This window comes from Leptonychotes weddellii, chromosome 9 (genome assembly GCF_054177405.1).
Source record: "Leptonychotes weddellii isolate Sample4059 chromosome 9, ASM5417740v2, whole genome shotgun sequence".
NCBI lineage: Eukaryota > Metazoa > Chordata > Mammalia > Carnivora > Phocidae > Leptonychotes > Leptonychotes weddellii.
The window spans coordinates 12,288,309-12,310,580 of NC_138377.1; the positions used below are offsets into that span (position 1 = coordinate 12,288,309).

The 22,272-nt window shown below is 40.8% G+C and overlaps 1 protein-coding gene across 4 annotated transcripts in view; it reads left to right on the plus strand.

The window, feature by feature from the left end:
• The first annotated feature begins 2,367 nt into the window (after positions 1-2,367).
• Positions 2,368-22,272, plus strand: part of FOXN3 (forkhead box N3) — a 380,637-nt gene continuing 360,732 nt past the window's right edge. For 3 of the 4 annotated variants that reach the window (XM_081830069.1, XM_081830068.1, XM_081830074.1), the window contains exon 1: positions 2,368-2,534. The gene's annotated coding sequence lies outside the window, so the exon portion shown is untranslated. The remainder of the gene's footprint in view (positions 2,535-22,272) is intronic. The other variant, XM_081830075.1, reaches the window with a different exon arrangement.

Here is a 22,272-nt window from a genome sequence, read left to right on the forward strand (position 1 = left end):
CGGCCCTCACCTGCTGGTATTTAAGTGGGTGGGACACATCATCAGAGAAGTTACATTTCCTTGCAGCCGAGGGGAGGAGGCAGTGGACTGCCACAAACGGAACTGAATGTGGCTTTCCCATGCGTGCAGGAGGGTAGAGAAGTCACACCCGGGTGTCACCAGGTCTGGGCCAGGACGCCCTCCATCTCACTAATAGGACACCTGGTCTCTGAGACACCTGAGGTCCAGGATTTTTCGAGGACGGTCCGTGCTGAGACTGCACGTAGAAAACCAAGTTCCACTTGCGAGAACCTCACTCCTCTGTGTGCCAAGCGGATCTCAGTCTCTGATAAGAAGCAAAGGTGCCTAGGTCACGGGAGCATTTCTCAGCCCCAGAGTTTTCCAGTTTTCTGCCTGCCCTGGACAGGGTGCCCTGGACAGTCACAGGACAGAAATCTGACCAGCCAGCATTCTCATTTAGCAGAGACGAAAATATTTTCAACTATCCTCTTGTTTCCATTCTGGTTAATTGCTCTTCTAATACAGGTAAGAAATGGTGGCTGCAGAAACCTTTGCATTTTGGTTTCCGATACCTCCTTTAGGGCAGTGCTTAATGGGGAAATCATTGGGAGGGCAGGTGGCGCACTTGGGAAAGCAGAGGTTGTTAGAAGTGTTGGGGACTGGGCGCCTGGGTGGCTCAGTTGGTTAAGCGACTGCCTTCAGCTCACGTCATGATCCTGGAGTCCCGCGATCGAGTCCCGCATCGGGCTCCCTGCTCGGCAGGGAGTCTGCTTCTCCCTCTGACCCTCCCCCCTCTCATGTACTCTCTCTCATTCTCGCTCTCTCAAATGAATAAATAAATCTTTAAAAAAGAAAGAAGTGTTGGGGACTGAGGTTGAGACCCCAGCTCCTCCACATACCAGCTGTGTGATTTCGGACAAGTCGCTTTATCCTTCGGGACTTCCACTATCTCATTTGAAAATCGGGGATTAAAATTTGTTTTATCACAGAGGTGTGGTAAAGATCACCTGAGAGCGATGTACGGGCAAGTACTTTGAGGATCGACAAGTGTAACGTATTACAACTATTTTTTTGCGTGGACATAAGGCAGCAGAAAAGGTGTCTTTGATGTTTAATTAATACTAAAAATCTTCCATTACATATATTTGCTATAATTGGGAAGGAAGGAGGTGGGCACGAGTAATTCTTAAAGGGACTTTTTCTGCTCCAGAAATAGAACTCAGAAAACACATATTTGATTTTCCTTTTGGTGTCAAACCACAGCACCATGGTTCTTAGCAGTTTTACAGAATTGTGACCTTAAAACTTGGTGATATCAATGACTGAAAGCAAGCTCCCAGTCCTGAAGCCTTTCAAACAGGCCCTTCAAACTAAAGCACTTTTATTTTGAATTAAGGGCTAATAGAATTGTCCTCTTAAATGAGCACTTGCAAGTTTAAATGTCGCCTTCCAGGTGGGCTGCAGTAAATGAACGTGCTAAGAGGTCGCTGAAAGCTCTTTTGGGGACAATGAGGGGAATCTGTTATAGAGGTTCATGTAACACCCTTTCTGCGGTTAAAAGAGAAACCTAGAACTTACATTTTCCTAATTGTTCATAAGCTGATTTGTGTATACATCTAGGACGATAATTTACTTTCAGTTACTGAATTTGTAAATTTTCACATTTGTTTTAATTTGTAATTAAGTTTTCTCTATGAGGCACACCATATGCTACCATTAATTCTTTCTCATTGATTTCTTAGGAGATACATGAGTGCATATTTTGATGCAATTTTTGAGGTCTTTTGAAAATCAAATGACTACGTGTTTAGCCATATGGGCCTTTGTTGTTTAAAATAGCATACGATAAAGTAAGAGAAATGCAAAGGAGGACCTGTTAGACAACAAAAAATTGGAAGACTGTAAAATACTGCTATAAACACACCAATTTTCGATCTTTTTTTTTTTTTGCCTTATATTTTTGAAATCTGTCTTATGGATCCCCACACTGTCTCTTACCATCTGTGAAGGTACCGAATCTCAAGTGCACCAGGCAAACGTACGGAAACCAGTTACTGCCCTAAGCTTTACACTGGGGCTGCAGATACTAACATCCGCCTCCAGTGAGTTCAGTTGTAGCCAGCGTGTTTCTTTTAACATCTTATGCCAGGATTTGACACCGAGCGCCGTTCATCCGCACACACGGTGTCCGGTTTTGAAAGGGGCCGGCGGGTTTTTCTGTTTCGCAGGGGACTCCCGATGCTCCCGAGCTGCCTGCCGTACGTGCGGGCTGCAGACCCGGCCGCGGGCGGGCGGGCGGGCCGGCGGGCGCGCGGCGCGCACTAGGACCCAGCGGGGCTCCGGACCCGGGTGGGAGCCGCGCCGCCGACCCCGGGCGGGCGCCGGGGCTGGAGCCGGGGTTCCGGCCGCGATCGGCTGCAGCTCGGCCGGGAGACGGCGCGACCCGGCGGCGGGGCCACCGGCGAGTCCAGCGCCGCCGCAGCCCCCCAATGCGGCCCGCGAGAAGCAGCGGGGGGGGGGGCCGGCGATCGAAGGTAACGAAAATGGGGCTCATTTCCTGCCTCCTGAGCTTCTGCTCTGGCTCAGCATTGTCACGAGAAGCCCTCACTGTTCTGGCTGCTGCATTTTGGGGCACCCTTTGATTTTTTTAAGGTGTCCACCCCCATATTTCCACCTGGTTTCAGATTGATTTATAGCGTGCAGCCCAAATGGGAAAGATCCAGGGATAGCAAGTTGAATATTTTCATTAGTTTTGGCTCAAAAGTAAGTTCATTAAAAAAAAAAAAAAAGTTTCTCAGGAATTTGTGAATAGCCGTTTAAAAAATTTTCTTTTAAAATAGAAGACAAATGAATAATTTAAGAAATTATCAAATAATTGATGTAATTCTGTTAATTACTTCCTAGGGCTTTACTTCTGTGGGCTCCCCAGGCGTTACTTTTATTTTCAAGGAACTAACGTGTTAAATGTGGAGTTTGGCTCGGGCAGAGTTTACAGCATTGCTGTCGCAACTGTTTTCCTATCAATTATAAACAGTGTCAAATCTGTGGGCAGTTTCAACCTCTTTTCCAACACTGTAACTGGTTATCCTAATATGACATCTACAGATGAGAGTTTCCTTTGAGGGCAGCAAGAATATTTCTCTTTTCGGAGAAGCGTTGCTTTGAGGAGAAAAACCATGATTCCTGGCTGGGAGGCTGAAGAGACTATTTTTCATGCTTTGTTTATACTCCTGGGATGACATTTGGGGAAGGGCAAGGCAGTCTTTCTCGGCAGCTTTTAATTGCGGGATTATTAATTTACTTAATTTATGAGTTTCAATCCATGGGGCTCGGGGAGCCCTCTGTCACAGGATGTGCTTAAGGTGACACATTTGCTAGCAGTTGGGACATATGATTGCAAATGTAAAATGTGCCGCCCGTGGACTGGTCTGCTGGGAGCTCCCATGTGGAGCTGTCGTAGGCTGGGTGCTACTGGCTCATTGAGGAAAAAGGGAATCATTTTCCTTAGCAAAGGAAGACATCCTGTTATATTCCTTTTGTTCCCTGTTTTTCATTGATCACCAGCTCTGCCTTGAGAGGGGAGAGCAGCTCAGAGTGCAGAGCGGAAGACTGCACAGACGCCTACAAAACACTTCAACTCTCACATTGATTGGTCAGCTAGATTGAGACTTAAGAAAACAGCCACCCCAAACCTTCTTTTAAAATCCTGCTGTAATTTTCAGATTAGCCTTCTCAGTGCGCAGATTCCTGCAAGATTGCTTTTTAATTTCGGGTGCAATTTTCGTGAGAGAACCTTTATGTTTAATTTTTCGTTGTTGTTTCTAACCAGATAAAGTAGGCCATTTTGGTGACAAATTTCTTTGCAGACGTCAGCTACTAGCTTACATTTATAGACATATCACTTTACAATACATTCTCCATGATTTCTCCTCAGGAGCTGTACGATGCAAAGTTGTTTAACTTAGAATAATTTTTCCTAGGCGGTTTTTGACCCGAATATTTAAACAGCACCAGCAGCAGATGGATGTCTAGCTGGATCTTTACTTTGATCATTTAAGTGTCCTGTGCATTGACATGTTTCATGCACTAAATTTAAGTCTGCAACAGTGAAAGAAAAAGGCAATGAAGAGCAAACAATCAAAATCAACTTGCACACTATGATAAGAAATTGTGGCATCTGTTTGGGAGAATGCATTTCACGTCCGAGAAAAGGGGCATTCTTCACCTTATAAGAACAGAAATTAGTAAATCATTGTGTATCTATCAGACAAAAATATATATAAGACCCATGGACATCTTTATTTGAGCCTTAAAGCACTTCAATTCAAGAAGCACTATCTCAGAAGTTGTTAAATGGATAAACACTTTTCTGATTGGCTTAAAAATTTAGACACAGGAAGTGGATGGTATCTAATAACCTATGAGTGGAGACATGGTTGTCATGGAAACCGAGAATAGTAACCCCCCCGCAACACACACATACACTACCATAACCACCACTTAAAAAAAAAAAACAAAAAACCTGCATGTCATCACAGATGCCTGGAGAACATGTTGGCTTCTGTAAGCTTTCCCACAGCATCTGCTGAAACCCGAGACCATGCCTGTCAAATCAAGGTCATTTTACAACAACAACCAAAAATGCAGTCTCCTGGATTTCATAACCGTGTTTTATTAAGCATATGTGAGGAAAAAAAAACCTTAAAGCGAGGATGAGCACACGTGCTTACTTAGCGGTTGGCTACCTCTGAGTTGTGCAAGGAAAAGCGAAGAAGGTATTTGAGCACTTCATTGTGGAATCAAACTGATTTGTAGGTCCTACTGTTAGAACGAAGCTCTTTTTAGAGCCATAAAGACTGGAGTGTTGCCCGTGGCTGAAGAGTCACTTGGGGAAGGTATAATGAAGAGTCTATGTTTGCGAGAGGGTTCAAAGTTGAACTGTAGCAATTGAATTCAAAGAACTGGCATTTTGGAACCCTGAACTAAGGCAAATCGACTGGCTGGTGATTTGCAAAGTACAGGGGAGGGTGTTCTCAATAGCTGAGCAGGGAGAGGAAAGCTCTGACTAAGTAGAGCTAAACTGTTTCAAAAACTGCAGTTCATATTGGATTAACTTAGAAAAGTTTCCTCTTCTTTTGTAGATGAGGAGAGTGCTTTTAGTTTTAAGTTCAAAATCAGAGTTGTGACTATTTCCGATATCTTGGTAATGGTTTCAGTGAGGAGGGGGAAGAAGGGAGAAAAGTTTGGAGACCCTCCCCCTTTTCACTTTGCTGAGTGAAAAATAACCGAGGAGGCCCTCTCCTCAATTTTGACTTGGATGGTCAACATGGAAGCTTGTAAATATAATGCCAAAGTGTTTCTTAGGTTTCTCTAATCTTGTCAGTGGTAGTCTTTAAATTCTAAATTCTTGATATTCATTTAGTAATATCTTCCTTCTAATCATGATTTATAGCATTGTCTTGCTTTATCTTAATTGAAATTGGTCAGTTTTAAATATTACTTAACACTTTGATCTTTTTAAAAAGAAGACAATTTTTCCTTGTTTTTATCAACTAATTGCATGGGGGAAGAGAGAAAGTGGAAAGAATCCTGAGTGTATTTTAATGTTTATATAACATCCTGCCCCTATGCCATAGGAAGTATGGACTTTAGAATAAATGCAGCGGTATAACAATCACCTGCTGTGTTGATTCAGCATATATATTTCATGATCCCATGTTGTTAAATATTTAACTGATTGGGGTTTGGTGAAAAAGGTTGTGTTTAATGGCACAACGGTTCTCTTTTAGCAAAGGATTTCCTGCAGGGAGCTTTCTTATCTGTAAGTATGGTCATTGGCAGGAAGCAAGTCAGTTGCTTGTTTTTACAAACTGAAGGAAATGAATGGGATTTGTTGGTTTCTAGAATCTGCCTTCCTTCTCCATTGTCTGTCAAATAGTTTGCTCAGAATTTCTAAAGCGACTCCAAATCTTTGGCATTTCTGTTTATTTATTTTTGACTTTGGGATTAGAAAAATTGGTCATTATTTTACTGTGTACAACTTATTTTACCAATCCAAATGAACAAGATGTTCAATAATATTCTAATTCATTTTCAGTTGTCAGATCTACACATACTCACTGAAGCTGGCATTTTTTTGATAGCTGTGCCAAATTTCTAATCATTCAGAATACCAACCAAATGCCAGTTTCATGGTGAGGTAAAGGGAGAGAAGCAGCTTCATTCTTTTCTTTGCTTATCAAAAGAAAATTCATAAAGACTGAATGTCAGGTATATGCCTACTTTGCTGATGGCAAAAGATTGGTGTAGGGGGAGAATCAGAAATGGGGGGGCAGTGCTAAATCCAGTGTACAATCCATGTGAGAAAACCAGATCTTAACCTTGAAGAGATTTCTTGTGTAAAACTCTGGATTGCTTTTTGGATATTGTCAATAAACACATTTAGTTATTTTAATTTGTGTATGTTTCAAACTCTGGAAGAGAAAACAAGGGTGAGCTTCTTTAAAGGAAAAGAAGTACATAAACCTGCATTTGAAGGAAACAGCCCTGGGGGGATGGGTAAGAGTGTCTGAGGGAGAGAATGATTTGTTGCAATGGTTTTCACACATTTTTGAAGACATCATTTTTGTTTTATATTTAGCACCGAATGGAATCTTATGCAAGACCTTAATCCATGAGCGGAATAGGAACAGAGCTGCTTGGGGGAAACCAAGAACCAGGAGCCCAGAGCCTGATGTCTTCCCCTGGGCTGTGCCTGGGGCTCACCCTAGAACCCTGCTACCTCTGTGTAACAGTCTGAAAATCACTGCTTTTAAAGTGTCCAAAATATTCTCTAAAGAAGACCCAAGAGGATGGCTTGCAGAGCCCCCAGAACCTCTTATCTGAAGAGAGAACTTTTGCCTTGATAATTTAAGAGGCGCTTGTACTCAGAGTGAGTAGGAAAAAGGCACATACTACAATGTACTTTAATAAGCCAGTGTGTCTATAGCAAATGATTCGGCTGGCCATAAATATGGCAAAGCCCTGGACCAGTCTCTAATAAGGGAAGGGAAAGGATGTTTTTAGGGGTTACTTACAAACCAGGGCCTCCTTTCCCTATAAGCTATGGGAATATTGCATAGACATATTTGAGAGTACTTAGTTATGATTATTCCAGAATACATGGATTTATTCTGTTGCCACCTCGGGATCTGTTATATCACTGTTATTCTATTTGTCAGTGAAAATTATTTCATATTAAGTGTCGTTCATGAAATGAAAGCTTGCCAAGCTATATAATCTGCTTGGCAGACTCAGTCATGTTTTGCGTGTTGAGTAAAATGATAACACACAGATGATATTTGAATATCATCAAATATATTTGCATTATCTCCTCTCTTGTGCGATTGACTAAAATGGCAGCATTGGGGTTGGGCTCAGTTCTCCTCGCTCACGTCCCATGGCTACGAGTATTAAGATTTCTAGGGGTGGTGGACAGAGAAATTCCCTTCGGTTTCACTCTGGATTTTCATGACCACTCGATTCACGCGTGCACAGTTATGGAGGTGAGGAGAAATCGGTGGACCCTTCAGGCAGACTGGAGTGCGTCGTGTTCCTTGTGGCCACAGCCATCCTCCCTGCATCGTTTCCTGGAGGATGTGCAGTGGGGCTGTTTGTAGAAGTAGGAAGGGCAGACCCCTCTCTACATTCTCCCATTACTTCCACGGGGTTTGCAGTCCCTGTTACCCGCATGGGGTTGGAAATGGCAATTAGAATGATCAGTGTTCTGGGAAGTTGCAGGTCTTCCAACAATTTGTGCTGGAACTTTTTCTTTTTCTTTCTTTCTTTTTTTTTCTTTTAAAGTAGGCTCCACACTCACAGTGGGGCTTGAACTCACGCCCCTGAGATCAAGCATCGCAGACTCTACCCACTGAGCCAGTCCGGCGCCCCGGGGAACTTTTTCTATTTTTAAGAAAATATTTCCTCTACAAAGATGAAACTAGTATGAGCACAAAATAGTTGGCTGCGGTGGTGGATGGAGAGAAAATGATTGTGGTTAACTTTTATTTGTTGAATTGTGTGGAAGAAAGCTTTTCATGTGTAGGCTGTTTAAAGCTATCTTATTCCTCCTCCCACTGCATTTCAAAGAAGAATGAGTGTGTACGCAGAAATCCAATGGAACTGTCCCAAGGCATATTCATGAAAATAGACCAATGATTCCTCTTGAGTGAGCATTTAAACTCCGATGTTCTTGGGGACTTTTTTTTTTTTTTAACTCAAGGATTCAGTCCAGTTACTGGGACCTGGCAGAAATTGCTAGTGTAGGACTTAAGATGTTACATAGAGTGTGTGCTGTGTACCTTTCTTAAGATTCGGATAACAGCAAGTTCTCCTTGAAGAGGGGACTTAAGTATATTATACAAGGTTAGATTTCAGATAATCTCAGGTTATGTCTTCACACCCTGATATTTTCTGATTCAGTAAACTTAACATTTTTGCAGCCTTTAAAACAATTACTGTTTAATGACTAGTTAATACAGATCTCTAAATTAAGGTAGTCATACTGTTTCGTGGGACTAGATTTAGCATTTATAGTGGTCTCTTGAAAAAGAAATAAGTTGCTCTCGGTAAGTTTAGCAGTATTGGGTAACAGAAAAATCATATCACACTAGTAAGAGGCTTTCCTTTAAAAGATGCCTCCCCAGGGTGCCTGGGTGACTCAGTGGGTTGGGCATCTGACTTCTGCTCAGGTCTTGATCTCAGTGTCCTGGATGGAGCCCTGCCTCAGGCACTGCGCTCAGCAAGGAGTCTACTTCTCCCTCCCTTTCCCTCTCCCTCTGCCCTTTCCCCTGCTCATGCTCTTTCTCTCCCTCTCTCTTTCTCAAATAAATAAATAAAATCTTTTTTTTTAAAAGCTGCCTCCCCTATATGACTTTAATTGATTCTTATAATAACCTAGTATTCATATACTGCTACCACTGTTACTACTAAGTAATGATAAATATGCATTAATGTCCCATTTTACAGATAAAGAAACTGAGGCCCTGTGTTCCTAGGGCCACATACTCGTTGGTCACCAGCCAGTTCTGACTCCCAAATTCCAGGCATTTTTTCCACCCCACTGGCTACCTCACAACTGTTCAACTGTTTCTGTTCCAGGGTTGATGACTTCCCCTTCCATGCTCGAAATGGAATCTCCTCCTGGGAAAAAAATCACAGGGTGGGGTAGGGAATATTTGATATAACTTTGACAAGAAACAGGGTTTAGGGGCGCCTGGGTGGCTCAGTTGGTTAAGCAACTGCCTTCGGCTCAGGTCATGATCCTGGAGTCCCAGGATCGAGTCCCGCATCAGGCTCCCTGCTCGGCGGGGAGTCTGCTTCTCCCTCTGACCCTCCTCCCTCTCATGCTCTCTGTCTCAAATAAATAAATAAAATCTTTAAAAAAAAAAGAAACAGGGTTTGCTCGTGGATGTTCTGTGTTCCCACGTCTGGCCAGTAGGGTTGCCAGGGACTTTGTAGTTCCCTTGTCAGAGACTATGCTAATTCCTCTTCATCTTTTGAATTTTCCTTCATCTACCTCTGAGCACATTCACCTACTTGGTAAACAAAAGGCTCTTACCACAGGGATATGACTTTCCTGAATTAGCCAAATATTGCACTTCATCTTTCTGTTGTGGCCTCCGCAGAAACGGATTTCCCAGACAACATTCACTTTTGTAATTCATAGGAGCTGCCCAACAAACTCAAATACAATGACATCTCCTTTATTTTCTGAATAAAAAACAGGGGGCTTACCTTGTCAGATTAGCAGGCTGTCTGGTATCTCCTTCTTGGGGCTCCCCTACCCCTAAGTCATACAAACCCCATATGGGTTGATACAGACCGAGTGGAGCAGGGTCCCTTTGGCTTCTCATCTAAGCCCAGAGCTCTGCTTCTTGCAAGCTGGCAGAACAGGCTTCAGCCAGAGAACATTCGTGGGGACTTGTTCATGCCCTTAGCAGCAGTGAGAGGTTGGGCTGGTGTGCACTAGGATGTCAGGCCCGAAAGGGAAGTGGCCAGGGCATCCGTAGCTCCTACCACCACTCTACTCTTCAGCTCCTTCTACGGGGTCAGAGATGTAGACGTTTTAGAAGAATAATCATTTTTAATAATCCTCTGAACTTCAAAATGAATGAAGACCCTGGGAGAGTGGTTTTTAGTCCAAACAAACAGGAACAGGAGAAGTCGCGCCAGTTCTGAGTCTAAGCATTCGGGCAGAAATGTTCAACGAGGGCATTCATTTTGTTGTTGTTTTTCCTCTGTTACCAGCATTATCCTGTTTCCCAGGTTGGAACACTTGGACACTTACTTGCTTTCCATCCATGTATCTCATTTATCACCAGAGCTGCTTGCTGCTTTCTTGGAAATGCACCTTCTATTCATCTCCTCATCTTGAGTGCTGGAGCCTTGCGCCTGGGACACCGCAGGTCACCTCGAAGGGGCTCTGTCCCTCCCGCTCCCTTTCCTTCCCCTGTACTCCTGAAGACTTGTCTCCCCCCAAAACGCTCTGGAAGTGCCTCTGCCACGTAGAGCTGTGTGTGACCTTGACCTAAGACCCGGTGATATGGAAAGAAGACTCAGTAATGTGGAAATCCTGAACGGATTATTGTGAAGGTTAATCGTAGAGTCCCCGAGAAGCGCTTGGCACAGAGCCTGGCACATAGTTGCAACTTACCGTAGTGATTTGTATTGTTGTGTTGTTATTGGTGTTAGTCCCTCAGCCACTGAGAACCTGTGATGGCTTTCTGTGGCTCCCCTTACCAAGTCTGTCTTCCTCTGTCCGGCAAGACCTTCTGTGACCTGGCCTTACCCATTAGGGCTCAGGGAATGCCTCTGGCACTGGACCCCGGACTCGCCTTGCCCCTTTCAGCTCCGCTGCCTTTGTTTATATTGTTCCTAGTTCCTATGATCCCCTGACCACAACCTTCTTCTTCCTCCATTCACATGTTGGAAGGACACCAGTTTCGCCCATCCTGCAGCTCCAGTGTATAGAGAAAATGCAATTTATTCCTTTTTTTCCTACAGCGAACCTTCTTCCCCAGCACGCACCCGTTGATCATCAGGAAAAAGAATAATAACTTTTGATCCTATCTATTTTAAAACTTAGTGCAGTCAGATAATCCAAACAGTCCCTTACAGTAATTCTTAGTCTTCCTGGGAGAATACTGCCCATTCGCTCATGTTGTCCCCGCTCCTTTGCCTGTGATGGTGTGTGTGTGGGAAGGAGTGTCAAGCATGCTCCTCCCTTGTATTTCTTCCCGAGGACGAGCAGATTCAGGCTCCGTAGGTGGGGTGACCTCTGCTCTTGGGGACTGGGTCTCTTGCCCACTGGTGCTGCTTGTGTTATACTAGCAGTTGAAGCCTGTGACTCTTATTACACATAATCTAACCCAGGGGTTTTCAAAGACCCACAGTAAGATACAGATACATTGTCAGGGCGCTTGGGTGGCTCAGTCGGTTAAGCGTCCAACTCTTGGTTTCGGCTCAGGTCATGATCTCAGGGTTGTGGGATCGAGCCCCACATCGGGCTCTGCATTCAACTGGGAGTCTGTTTGAGATAATCTCTCTCCCTGTCCCTCTGCCCCTCCCCCACCACTCTCACTCTCTCTCTCTAAAATAAATCTTTTTTTTAAAAAAAGATAGATACATTGTCAGAAGATCCTAGTAAGCACATATGGACATTGTATACATGGATGGACCATACAGAAGATAGTATTATTCTTGCTACACTCCATGCACTCTGGTCTCCATTCTCTTTTATTTTATTCTATTTTATTTAATTTAAAAAACCTCACTGTGACACTCCCTGCTGACTTAGTCTCACCTCAGCTCCCATGAGCAGCAAACTCTGAGTTTTAGCCACATCCTCCATCAGCCTTCTGGTCTGGTGGTCTTGGCAAGGGATCCCCTCCTCTGGCCATAGCCAACTCAAGGCAAGTGCATGGTTCTTAGCTCAGCCTCCTCCTCCTCCTCCTCCTCCTCCCACCCCAACACCTCGACTCACTTCTCCCTCTGCTTGAGCATGCTGTCGCACTGGGCTGATGAAGCTGTGCCCCACACTGGTGCAGGCCATCTCTTCTCAGGGCTCCACATGGTGCAGGAATATGGGCACAAGGACATCCCTCTACACCCAGTGTATTTCCTCCAGTCAGGAGGCAGAATCACCCAGGAGTAGGTCAGGCCAAGCAAGAAATACCCAACTATCCTCTTTTCTTCTCTCCTATTTCTTTCCTATAATTATCTGGACCCAGAAAGGGGTGGATTCTTCTTTAGCTTCCCCTTCACCACCACTTCCTTGCACCATCAAGGTAGGGAGATTAGGGACTTCCCTGTCCCTGATGGGTAAAAGTAGCATCTTCCACTGTCTTCCGGTAGATTCTTTGAGTTGGGTCTTCCAGATTCCTGGTAAATGGTGGAAAATCCTGTCCCAGGACAAAGCCTGACTTTCAAGGTTGTGGAATTTCTGCCTGTGGCACAGTCTACTATTTTCCCACCTGTGTACATTCTGTGCAAGTTTTAGCTAACAATCACATTTCGAAGATTGCCCCCCCTTTTTGGTCTTTTGCTAAGAATGGCAAAACTCTAGCTTCTGGGATGCGAGTAGATGTGTGGGGTTTCTGTCTGGTTTGTGTCCTTGTTTTTCCTTATAGTTTTATCCCATACTTTTTTTTTTAGCCCAAAACTACATATAGTTTAGTTTTGCCTGCTTTCATATAAACGGAAACATTATAGGGGTGTGTGTGTGTACTGTCTCATGGTTTAAAATATGTTTCTTATAAATGGGAACAAAAAAATGGAAAGCCTCTGCATCGTGGTAATTGTCTAGATATGGAATTTCTGTTCATAAGGTATAAGCATCTTAATGCAAATTGGTTTCAAAAGTGCATGGGCCAATTTACATTCCCACCAGTAGTGAATATATTTTTCTGTTGTTTCATGTTCTCAAGACATTTAATATTGTCAGACTTTAAAAGTTTTGCCAGTATAAGTGTGAAATAATCTCATTGTTATTTAAATTATTTTGGTTATTAATAAGTTTGAGTATCTTTTCATAAGTTTATTGATCATGTATGTTTCTTCATTTTGTGAAGTTCCTATTTGCCTTTCATCTAGTGTTTTCCAAAAAACTTAGTTTCTTAGATCTCTGTAGTATCTCTTTGTTTATTTTCCGCTGTATCTTTATTGTTTTTACTCTTTTGTGTTTATTATTTTATTTTTTAACTTCCTGAGATGGCAGTTTTTGAAGTTTTCTATTTTTTCTTTTAAGATTTTATTTTAAGGTAATCTCTACACCCAACATGGGGCTTGAACTCACAACCCTGAGATCAAGAGTTACAACTTCTTCCAACTGAGCCAGTCAGGTGCCCCTGAAGTTTTCTTTTCTAATACCAAAATACAAGCTATAAATGACCTTCTAAGTACTGAGTTAGTGCTATCTCAGGAGTTATAGTATGTAACATTTTCACTGTTGTTCAGTTCTAATTAACTTTTAAATTTATTATAACTTTTTCTTTGTTCTATGGATTATTTAAAAGTGTTTTGTATCTTTCAAGTTATTTCTTCATTATTGATTTCTAACAATTGCATTTTTGTCATATAACACAGTCTTATGATGTCAATTATGGAACATTAAGTCAAGCTTGTTAACCTAGTCTTTAAATCTTTACTATTTTTATTGATACTTTGCTGATCTATTTTTAATTGAGAGAAGTGTATTAAAATTTCTCACTGAGAATAATAGTTTATCACTTTTCTTGATATATTTTGAAGTTACATTATTTGATGTATATATTTAGAATTCTTCTGTCATCTTGGAGAATTGAATCTTTTATTATTATGAAGGAATGCACTTTAACACTCATGCTGTTTTTTGTCCTTAAGTATATTTTGTCTGATGTTCATGCAACAACACTAGACAACCATGGGACATACCAGCTTCCTCTTTTTTTTTTTTTAAGATTTTATTTATTCATTTGAGACAGAGAGGTACACAGAGAGAGAGAGCATGAGCAGGGGGAGAGGCAGAGGGAGAGGGAGAAGCAGACTCCCCGCTGAGCCAGGAGCCCGACGTGGGGCTTGATCCTGGGACCCTGGGACCATGACCCGAGCCGAAGGCAGACACCCAACCATCTGAGCCATCCAGGCACCCCTCAGCTTCCTCTTTATTAACTTTTGCTACTTGTCTTTCCATCCTTTGTTTTTTTAAACTCTTTGTATCCTAGTATTTTGGATGTATCTTTTATATGTGACCTATAGGTGGATATTGTTTTTAGGCAGTCTGTAAATACCTTTTAACTGAAATATGTAATGTTTATATTTATTGTAATTACAGATATATTTCAATTTATCCTTCATGTTATTTTATCCTTTCCATTTGTCCTGCCTCTTCCGTGTTTCTTTTTCTTTCATTTCTTGCCTTCTTTTGAATTGATGAGCCTTCCTTTCTTATTTTATGTATTTTTCTATAGTAGTTTAGAAGTTTTACACTATTATTATTCTTTTAGTGGTTCTCTGGAAGTTTTAGCATGTATACTTATCAAAGTCTAAAACTAATTCATATCTTTCCTTTCCTCCCAAACAATGAAAGGATCTTAGGTTACTTAACTCCAGTCACTGCCCCCCACTTCCCCAAATTAGGTCCCATTTTTGCTCAGTGTTTTAGGTGTATCTTATGTTTTTTTAACTTCACATGTTAGACATTACTGTTATCATTTTAAAATAGAACTTTTTGTTCAGATTTACCCACATATTTACTACTTTCTTTGTTTATAATTCCTTCCTCTGCCCCCAGTCCTACCCCACTGGATCACTTCTTTTCTTAGATTTCATTTAGTGAGGATCAATTGAGGGAAAACTATTTCAGTTATTGTTTGTTGGAAAGTTCTATTTTTTCTGTTTTCTAAAAATATAGTTTTGCTAGGTATAAAATCTGTGTTTGCTAGGTATACAATTCTAGTTATTTTTCTGTCAACATGTTAAAGATGTTCTGTTGTTTTCTGGTTTCCTCTGCTGAGAAGTCAATACTAAATCTAATTGTCACTTGTCATTGAAAGGTATTCTTTATTCAATAGTACTTTATGGCTGCTCTTAGATATTTTGTTTTTGGTATTCTGCAATTTTATTATAAAGTATCTAGATGTGAATTTCTCTTTTACGTATTTATTTCATATGGGATTTTTGGGGTTTTGTGAATTTATGGATTGAATTGTTTCATCAGTTATGGAAGATTCTCAGAATATTGTCCCTGCTCTGTACTCTTCTACTTCTGGATTTCAGATTAAGTATATATTAGACTTTTGCTCTTTGTCTTCTCTATGTTTTAACCTCTTTTTCATGTTTTCTGTCTTTCTCTCTAATATCTTTATGTGCTACAGTCTAGATATTTTCAGTATTTGTCAGTTTCCTCTATCCAATCTGTCTGATTTGCTTGCAGCTTATATACTTGTTTCCTTCTATTATTTAAACATTTATTTTACATTGTGTGTCTAATGATTTTAAAAGTTGAAGTCTTTGTGGGTTCAATTCTACCATCTCTTGTTTTTGCTAGTTGTTCATGATGCTTTGTTTCCTTATGCATGTGTGTGTTTGTGGGTTTTGTTTTATTTTACTGTGACCTAATTTTTTTTGAGACTTGATAGGTAGGAATTCTTTGAGGTTTGTATTTAGGTGAATTCTCTAGATTTTGCATTTGTTTCTGCCAGGTGCATGGTATCATAAACAATCTGCAAAGCAAGGACTTAAAATTTTCAACTTGAGTTTTGGGAGATCAATCACATAATCAGTTCGTATTCAAAACTCATGTGAAGGCTCTCTTGTGATTACAGATTTTCAGTAAGGACTCTCTCTCCTCTACTCAACACGAATTTTGGAGACAGGCATTCTGATAGCCTTTTGGAGTCCTATCTATAGCAGAGCACCTCCTAGTATACTTTCTTTGTACCTTGGTGAGTCCTGCCTTTGTTAGTGCTACCAAGTTTATTTGCCATCCCCTGTGCGCTATACTGTAAAAACAGAAGCTCAAGTTCACTCAGTTTGTTAAATGCCTTCAAGGTGAAAGCTGATGTAAGTGTTATGCTCTGAGTATGCCCCATTTTCTTGTTGGCTCATACATCTATTTCAGACTATTTTGAGGAAGTATTTTGTCCGGCATCTTTAGTTGTTTCAAGGATTGGACAGGTATCTTTTTTTGTCATAGTGCCAGAAAAAGAACTCCCATCCTTCTTTCTCTGTATTTCTTCTTCAATAGTCCCTGGATATATGAATGCCCCTGGGCAACTAGGGTGAAGATCATGTGTGCATAAAGCAGTAGAAAAAAAGCACAATCATTATTTTCAAAATATGACCTCCTTCTGCACCTATTTTAAGCCCTAACTTGTATTAGTTGAGGTAATACTAGCTGCTTCAATAAAACCAACAGTGCAATGAATCAAAACAATAAAAGTTTATTCCTTATATATCCAAAGTGGGTGTCCTGAATGGAGAATGGCTCTCATTCAGGTGGTGATCCAGGGAACCAGGCAGTTTTCATTCTGGGGCTCTGCCATTTTCAACCAATGGCTCCCAAGGTCATTGTGCTTACTTAGATCACGCCGGCAAAAGGGGGAAAGAACGGAGAAACTCAGGAGTGACAGGTTTTTACTGGCCATCCTAGATGTGGCACATTCCACTTCCTTTCCCAGTTATTAGCGAATACTTGGTAGGATTGCCACATCTGTCTGCAAGGAGGGTTGCTGGGAAAGGTAGTCTGGATGTGTGCCTAGGAGGAAGAAGAACAGGTGTAATAAACAGCCAGTCTGTCTCTGTCATGCATTTCCTTTCTGAAACTTTGGCCCAGCCTGTTTCCTCACTTCTCTGAGCTCCTTTTTCACTTAGAATCAGTGCCACCACGTTTAGGATTTAATTATCCTGAATTATTTCATGTTCATCCAGTTTAAACCCCCAACTATATAATAACTTCCTTGAGGGTGTGAATTATGTGCTGAACGTTTGAAAATGTCCCCTATCATGTAGTTTTGAACACACAGCATGCTCTACTGAAATTAAGCCTCAGATGAAAGGAGAACGTTCTTGTTGTAAGCAGATGACTGCTAACGCTTTTAGGGATGCAGCATTGTGATCTGCAACTTATTCATTATGTTACTCCTTCACGTTTTCGCCTTAGACTTGAAATTTATCAAAATAAAAATTTGAAGAAACAAACCCTGAAACCCCTGACAATTGGAGGGGGCACTGCACACCATAGTGGCATTTCCACGGGGGGATCACTTTAATCTGTCTCAGTTGTTTCTTCTGAAATGTCTTGACATCAGCCCTCTCGGCACCCTCTGGGTTGTTCTGAAAATTCATACCGTCATTCTGGAAATACTTGTTGAGGTCTGCAGGGTGCTAGAGACTGGGGAGCAGCTGGGTATAGGGGCGAGAGATAAGACCCTGCCCCAGAGCCAGTCAGGTGAGGGGATGTAAACAAACTGCTTTGAGTGGAGAAAGACCTTTGTGGTTGATTTTGTGATTGATACAGTGGTGGTTATAGTTCATTTGTAGGATGGGAAGGATAAAGGCTTGGTACGATCTCAAGTCCTTTAGGAGGGACTTTTCACTTCTTTTCCTTTGCTTTTAGGTCTTGCTTATGGAAGCCAGCCTTTTTCCAGGCAAGTAGTTAGCAAAGCAACAAGCAGAGTGTAGCTCTTAAATATTCTCTAGGGCCACAGATAATCTCAGCTGAACTGGACCCTGGGTTATTGGCCTCAGTATCACTCTCTGCTTCAGTTGAACTTATTACTTTGTTGCTAGGCTCAATGTTTTCAATTCTCTATTTTTATTTTCTGTTGCTATTGGTCTTAGTAAATGAGAATGACATATGGGCTTGAGTTAAACTGTTGGAATCCTCATTTGTTTTCTTTTCATTGCATAGTTTTCTTTCTCTACTGCACCGCACTGTGGATGGGAAAATACACTGACATCTTAGTAACTCTAACTAATCTATTATCCACCTGCTCAGATGCAAGCACAATGCATGTGGCAAATTACTTTATATGCCAATAAAGCCTGTGTTTTGGAAAAATGTTGGGCTGTTTATATTCGAAACATTGTTTTGAATCAAGTCATCTAAAATATGCAGATGGAGAATAGGAAATGGTATCCTGAATAGCATCCTCAAAATTCCAGGAAGGGTCAGGCTGCAAAATACAAGACATGGTGAGTCTATAATTAGGTATGGACCATGTTTTATTTGCCTGAACAACTCCTCGGGCTTAGCTCTGGCACTGGGCAGAGAATAGCTCTTGAACCCAGAGGAGTTCACTTTAGAAGATGACCCAGCAGGTAAATGTGGTTCCTTCAGTAGCCAAACAAAGCAAGTCCTTCACTTCTTATGTTGTTCCACTTGTGGAACAGGGCATAGAATTTATGGCAGGTGAGAGTAGAGTACAGCATTTTTAATAAAATTGATGAAGTGTAGATGGGTGGGTGCACAGGGCTCTTCTTGAAATTGTGTCCATTTTCTTCCCAATTCTAAACCTCTAGTAAATGAGAATTTTAGATTTTTTTTCTTGTGTTTGGAAAGGTTTCCAAAGCTCCTCTTTTGGAGGTACCGAGTCTCAGCCAAAGACGTTAATGAGATATACAGCCCAGGACCTAGCAGACTGAGTAGGATAGCTAACCCCCTCTTTTGATGCAGTGAGCTACTGAGTGGTCTCTTCCTACTTAGAGCAAGGGCTCCTTTTTAGCCTTAATAGTAAGTATTCAGTCACAGAGGGAAGAGGCAAGGCTTCCATATTTTTTATATGGCTGATGTGATTTTTAAATTAATTTGTATATATATATATTTAAAGATTTATTTATCCTTAGAGAGAGAGAGCATGAGCAGGGGAGGGACAGAGGGAGAGGGAGAGAAGAAGAGGGAGAGAGGGAGTGGGAGAGAGACAATCCTCAAGCAGACTCCCCACTGAGCACAGAGCCCAAAATGGGGCTCGATCCCATGACCTCGAGATCATGACCTGAGCCAAAATCAAGAGTCGAACGCTTAACTGACTGAGCCACCCAGGCACCCCATTAAATTAATCTATATTTTTAAAGCAGAGTCCTCCATGCAGTATTATTGGGGTGACCATATATCCTGATTTGTTTGTAATAGTTTTGGTTTATGCGTACTGCCTCAGTTTAATGATTCCTTTTATTTTCAAAGGCACCCTGGCTTATATGATAAATTATGGTCACCTTACTTACAGTGGTAGTCAGTGTATCTAGCAATAGTAGATCAGATTTGTTCCGACCAGCTTATCTGCTGAGAAAAGCTGCTTAAAATTAAAAAGGAAAAAAAAAAAGTCAGTTTGGAAGCCTTGGAGAGTCATCAAAGCAATGAGGAATGATAAAACCAAGATTCAGGGAAAGGAAAGCCCTAAGAGATGAGCACAGCTTTTGGATCTTTTTCTTGAGACAGTTGTCACTTCCAAAATTAGTGGCCAAGAGACTAAAAAACTTAGCAGAGCTTTCAACAGACTCATGGGATTGGGGGCATTATAACTGTATTCAAGTCTTGCCAAGGAGCAGAAGCCCTAGTAAACAACCTGGGCTTTCATTTGGAACCCTGAGTCAAGATAAACCAGAAATAGAAAAACTCACACAGGGACTGAAGCCAAAAATCAAATATTTTCAGATTAGTGTCCCTAGCTTAGTTCCTTGCCAGAAACAAAAGTTAAAATCCTCTCTGGAGGAAGATACATCTTCCAGAGCCTCATGTTTTTACTAGAGTTTTTCATGTACTGTATCTGTCACCTGGTAAAAAATAACTAGACATATGAGAAGACAAGACATGATTTAGAAAACCAACAAATAAAATATACCTTTCTCTGACTTATTTCACTTAACATTATACCCTGTAGGCCCATCCACATTGCTACAACTGGCAAGATCTTGTTTTTTTTTATGGCCAATTAATATTCCATTTTATATCTATATCACATCTTATCATTCACATGTGGAATTTAAGAAACAAAACAAATGAACAAATAAAGAAAAAAAGAGAGACAAAAAAAACCCAGACTTGAATACAGAGTACAAACTGGTGGTTGCCAGAGGGGAGATGGGTGGGGGGATGGGTGAAATAGATAAGGAGGATTAAGACCACACTTATATTGATGAGCACTGAGAAATGTACAGAATTGTTGATGTATTTAAAAAGAAATATAAATGAGACAGAAAGATTTATAGATGTATTCTATAAATCTAGATGACTGAAGTTCTTTAAAGCGAGAAATAAAGATGAAGAAGAAGAAGAAAAAAAGATATAGCTAAAAGAAATCCAGATAGTGGATTAATCAGAGATGGTCTCTAAAATAACTGTGATTAAGGGGCGCCTGGGTGGCTCAGTCATTAAGCGTCTGCCTTTGGCTCAGGTCATGATCCCGGGGTCCTGGGATCGAGCCCCACATCGGGCTCCCTGCTCTGTGGGAAGCCTGCTTCTCCCTCTCCCACTCCCCTGCTTGTGTTCCCTCTCTCGCTGTGTCTCTCTCTGTCAAATAAATAAATAAAAAATCTTAAAAAATAAAATAAAATAACTGTGATTGAAATATTCAGAGAATTAAAAGATAAGATGTAAAAAATTGCCAGACAACTGGAAATTATAAATAAGAACCTGGTACTGAAAAATATAGTTACTGAAGTTTAATAGATAACTTATAAATCAATGAACTTTTTGAGGTGATGGAAGTCCTCTAAGACTGTGTTATAGTGCTGGTGATGGTTGCACAACTGAATTAATATGCTGAAACCATTGCGTGTACATTTACAATAGATATATTTTATGGTATGTAAATTGTACTTTAATAAATGTGTTGAAAATGGATGGGTTCAATGGGGTAGATGCAGTTGAAGAGAGAATTAGTGAACTGAAATATAGAGCAGAAGAAAATACCCAAAATAAAGCCTGGAGAGACAAAATGATGGAAAGTAAATACAGGATTTTTAAAGACATACGATATATGGTGGAAAGGCCTAATATACAGGTAATTGGAGTTTCAGTAGGAGAGGACAGAGAAAATGGAGCAGAAGAAATAATTGGAAAAAATTGCTAAAATTTTTCCAAAACTAACAAGTGACACAAAACTGCAGAATTAAGAAGCCCTAAGATAGCAATCAGGTTCAGTATGAAAAAACAAAAACAAACAAACCAGAAAACAAAGCAAAAACATGCTGAAAAGCAGTCAGGACTGGAAGAATAGTTAACTCTTGTTTTCAAAGGAGCAACAATAATATTGACAACCAACTGTTCAATGAAACAATAGAATTCAAAAAGAAATGGCATGAGATCTTCAAACTGCTGAAAGAAAACAGTTGTTAATTGTGAATTCTATATCTACCTAAAGGATTCCTCAAAATGAAGAAAAACTAAAAGTATTAAAAAAAAATTATCATGAGCCCATCTGTACTACAGGAGATCCTAAAAGTCATCCCCCCCACTTTTTTTAAAGTAGGCTCCATGCCCAGAGTGGTGCCCAGTGTGGGGCTTGAACTCAGAATCCTGAGATCAAGACCTGAGCTGAGATCAAGAGTCACATGCCCAAACTGACTGAGCCACCCAGGTGCCCCTAAAAGGCATCTTTTGGACAGAAGGAAAATTATTTCAGATCAAAGCTCAGAGATGCAGAAAGGAATGAAGAACAATAGAAATAATAAGTAACTAAATATAAATAAATATTCATTCTACAAAATAATAGTAATTATTCCTGTTATAAATATATGGTGAATAAAATATATGATCAAAGGAGAACTTAAGTCTGAACAGATTAAGAAAGTTAAATTCTATGATCCACGTATTGTGTAGGAAGTGATAAAAAAACTAATTTGTATTAGCCATTAATAAGTCAAGGATGCATGTTTTAAACTCTGGATAATCTTTAAAAGAATGGTAAAGGAATATAGAAATAATAAGCTAAAAGAAGGGAACTAGAATAATGAAACATACTCAGATAATTAAAAAGAAGGTAGAAAATGGAGAAAAAGGACCTATAGTAGATAAAACAAATAAAAAATAGGTTTAAGCCCAAACATATCAGCAATTATATGAAATATAAATGGAGTAACTACTTAAAAGTCAAAGATAGGGCCGCCTTGGTGGCTCAGTCATTAAGCATCTGCCTTTGACTCAGGTCATGATCCCAGGGTCCTGGGTTCGAGCCCTGCATCAGGCTCCCTGCTCAGCAGGAAGCCTGCTTCTCCCTCTCCCACTCCCCCGATTGTGTTCCTTCTCTCATTGTG